At 44.6% G+C, this 4,070-nt stretch overlaps 1 protein-coding gene across 1 annotated transcript in view; it reads right to left on the bottom strand.

Moving 5' to 3' along the window:
* The window catches only part of LOC107669029 (guanine nucleotide-binding protein G(I)/G(S)/G(T) subunit beta-1-like), a 78,629-nt gene extending 77,379 nt beyond the window's left edge, over positions 1-1,250 (bottom strand). The window contains exon 1 of the mRNA XM_016461130.1: positions 856-1,250. The gene's annotated coding sequence lies outside the window, so the exon portion shown is untranslated. The remainder of the gene's footprint in view (positions 1-855) is intronic.
* Between the last annotated feature and the right edge of the window lie 2,820 nt (positions 1,251-4,070).

Genomic DNA, 4,070 nt, shown 5'->3' with positions numbered 1-4,070 from the left:
TCTCTCTCTCTCTCTCTCTCTCTCTCTCTCACACACACACACACACACACACACACACACACGCGCGCGCGCGCGCGCGTTAAAGAGATCGAGAAAACCCCATTAACCGGCGTTTAAGGTCGTTAAGAGCACAGGCTCACAGTTCAAACCGATCAAAGGCACACGAACAGAAACACTTCAATCTCACACACACACACACACACACATAACCGATCGAATCACACCCGCCACCGAAATAACACCCGAGTCCAGCGCTTCTTCGACGCTTTACTGGGAGACAGGTGATATTTAAATGCTCAAACTGTGCGACTCCATGATGAAGTGAAGTGGGGGAGGTATCTTAGTTTGGCTTTATCCTCCATCGTCATCATCATCATCATCATCATCATGAGCAGTCAGATATGCACCAATGCAGCCTCAAAACACGGCACACCAGCATTTATATTCATCAACAAGGCCAAACGTTACTCGGTGTCCAAATTAGACCGTTTTAGCAGCTTCATGCCAAAAACGCGGCTCTCCTTATAGCCAGTTTTTAGCGATAGCAGAAATCACCTGACAGCATTTAGCATCGATCATCGTGAATATTAAAACAGGAGCGCTGCTAGTCAGCTAACAGCACATCTCTGCCACATGACCGTGATTTGAGGAAGTTATCACATACTAAACCACTTATGTGGCCTAGGAATGATTCAATTTTGATATCTGCTGCACGTAATGTAAAAACGATCATAATAAGTGCACAATTAAGTTATATGTGCTTGTGCGGAGTCCAGCAGAGGCCCCCACCCCACCGGACCCCAGAACAGCCCAATGAAGCCAGCATTACAGAGAAAGCAGCAGATAAACACTGACCTGTGTTCTGTCGGGACAGTTCGTTGTGTATCTATCATTTACTGTAAACCGCGAGGAGAGATCCACAGCTGCCCGACCTGCGGACAGTCCGTCAGTCAGTCAGCGGAGAGCGGCACTCCCCGAACCCGCAGCCGCGACAGCTGCAACCGCGCTGATTCTGGCCCAAATGACGCGAGCTTCACGCAGATGCCTCGTGGTAAAAGTGGTCAACACCACGGTCTCGGTCCGAAGTAGCCTTTCTGGTAGGTCCCACACTCGTCGTTCTCCAGCGCTCGCTCTGTCAGGCGCTAGCTCCGGCCATCAGACAGCAGAGATGGGCGCGGTGACCCTGCTCTCCGGGCTGGGAAACCCCACGCTGCGCCTGCGTCACCACGCAACGGAATCGATCGTTTCGGCGCCAAATCTGGTTTCGCTAGGTTTTAGGACTCACCGTCTATGGTTAGAATAAACAGTATTGCTTTTGTAGATTTATTCGTGAAAATGTAATGGACAATTTGTAATATGAATCATAGTGTTTACATACATGTTATGGTGATGAGTGCGATCCGCCGTAAAACAATAATAATAACAACAAGAAGACGACATGTGGTGTAGTCTGAAGTGTTCTCTAGTGATGGCCGCTTTGTTTCGAAGCAAGCTTCGAACATTTTGTCAATCAAACTGCCACAGTCACGTGATTTCAGTAAACGAGGCTTCATTACGTCATAACTGTTTCGAAATTTCACTGGTTTGCCGTTTTGGGGGTGATCTCTGTAAACCCGTGAATCATGCGAATCAACCCCCCCCAGAGGCGAAACATTGATCGTCTCTGATCTCGGATCAGTTTCATCAATTTGTAGACATTTTTAACGAGACATTTGTGTTATTAAAAGAATGAGAAGTAGCAGGTAATAGGCCTAGTCTCTTATGGCCTCTATATAGAAGCTGTGCATAAAACAAACAAAGCAAGCCTGCAATATAAAATATTTTAAAGGGGTCATATGATGCTGCTAAAAAGAACATTATTTTGTGTATTTGGTGTAATGAAATGTGTTTATGCGGTTTAAAGTTAAAAACACACATTATTTTCCACATACTGTACATTATTGTTTCTCCTCTATGCCCCACCTTTCTGAAACATCGATTTTTACAAAGCTCATCGGTCTGAAAAGCGATGTTCTGGAACAGTGTTGTAAATACAACTTAACGACTGATTTGTAGTCGTGTCCTCTTTTGGAAGACCAAACAAAGTAGTTTCGCTTTCACAACAAAACACAGCATCACACACGGCGGCCTACAGTGAGCGGAGGCCGGGGGCTAGAGTGAGGAATGGCCGGAGGGCTAGAGTGAGCAGAGGCGGCGGGCTTGAGAACGGCGCAGCCGGCGGATTCGATGAAGGAGCGTCCAGCAACCACATGTGACGACCCCGGTCTGGACTCTGCTTCGTCCACGGTGAAAGCCGATCCGGCGATCCACAGCACGAAGTTGATGTATTTCCTCAGCAACCAGCACGGATCAGCTCCAGGCATGAGGAAGCAGATATCGTCCTCTTTTGGAAGACCAAACAAAGTAGTTTCGCTTTCACACAGAAACACACAGAGTCTCCACAACATGGCAGCGGCAACAACAATACTACAGCGAGAATAAAAGTTATGCCTTCTTTCTTTGCGTGAACATTTGGGCGACATTATGCAAATCTTCCCACATCGTGATGTAGACATGTGGGGGCGTGTTAGAACGAGGCGTTTTAGGTAGGCATGATTGACGCTTAACTTTTATAAAGAATATCTCTTTGGATTTGAGACTTTAGTCTTTGCAACTTTACAGATCTTCTTTATGCACCAAGAGTTTGTAACACTCCAAAGAGAAAGGAAAAATTCATATGACCCCTTTAAAAACCACATATCATACAGACACTTCATATTTAATGGTATTTTATTATTTTTATTGCATTTAATGTAGTTCAATAAAACATTTGAAATGGGCTTTAAAAGCTTTTTATGCACGTTTTAGCCTGAGTTTTTGTTGCATTTACACAGTTTTGACCAGCAGGCATCACCAGCGTGTGGTGCTTCGAGCGCTTCAAAACAGTGAATTATTTTGCGAAGCAATTGGTGAAGTGGGGTATGAGTGGCTCAGTACGCTTTCAACTCGTTTTTTTAGTCTCGAGCAAGACTGTACGACATTCACATTACATGGTTTGACTGATTTTTACGTAGAAAGGGCGACAGCGCACCGCATTAAAATAAATGATCATTCATGTTTGTCTCGATCAAGACTGTACGACATTCACATTACATGGTTTGACTGATTTTTACGTAGAAAGGGCGGCAGCGGACCGCATTAAAAGAAATGATCATTCATGTTTTCATAACTGCTGGTCCCTACGCAGCTTGCGTATTTTGCGTATAGGGAAGATCGGCTCTGCTTACAGTGATGGAGAAATGAGCTGTGTGTCATCTGACAGTTTTAGATCAATGCAGTCAGTTTTTCTCCACCGGAGCCACTCCCATCAGTTTTGTGTTCTGCACGCAACTCAAATGCTCCGTTCTCCACCCAAGTATGCTGTCGTTTAATGAAGATTTGACGATATACACATATACACACATATTGTCTGTATATGTGGTTTCTTCCCATAACACACGATGTACTTGCTACATCGTTAGAAGAATGGCGGGACAAGACCACAGGAACCAGTTGAGTCCTCCGCACAAACTGACTCTGCTGCAGCCTGGAATTGAACTGCTGGTTTCGTCTGGCCAGAGGAGAACTGCACCACTCTTTGATTTTACTTTGGTCACTCTCGCTATGGTTACTGGTAAGGAATACAGGCTTGACTCCCATTGCACGTTCATATAGACAGTATTCGAGATGTTACTGTTAGCTGCTGTGTGAATGGGACATTTCAAAACTCACACCTGTAGAGAAAATGCGGTTGTCAATCCCAAAAACTGACAGTGTGAACGTAGCCCTAATTAAGAGCACTTAATTAAAACTGAAAAACTATGGAAAGACCCAGAGAGACCGGTTCCTCAATTTAAAGGGATAGTTCACCCAAAAATTAAAATTCTGTCATCAATTACTCACCCTCATGTAAACTCATGTACTCATACTACCACGATCAAGGCACATAAATCTAGCAAGGACATTGTTAAAATGGTCCACGTGACATCAGGGGTTCAACCGTAATTATACGAAGCTATGAGAATACTTTTTGTGCGCAAAGAAAACAAAAA

This window comes from Sinocyclocheilus anshuiensis, unplaced genomic scaffold (assembly GCF_001515605.1).
Source record: "Sinocyclocheilus anshuiensis isolate Anshui unplaced genomic scaffold, SAMN03320099.WGS_v1.1 scaffold516, whole genome shotgun sequence".
Taxonomy (NCBI): domain Eukaryota; kingdom Metazoa; phylum Chordata; class Actinopteri; order Cypriniformes; family Cyprinidae; genus Sinocyclocheilus; species Sinocyclocheilus anshuiensis.
This window is presented reverse-complemented; position numbering and strand designations above follow the sequence as displayed.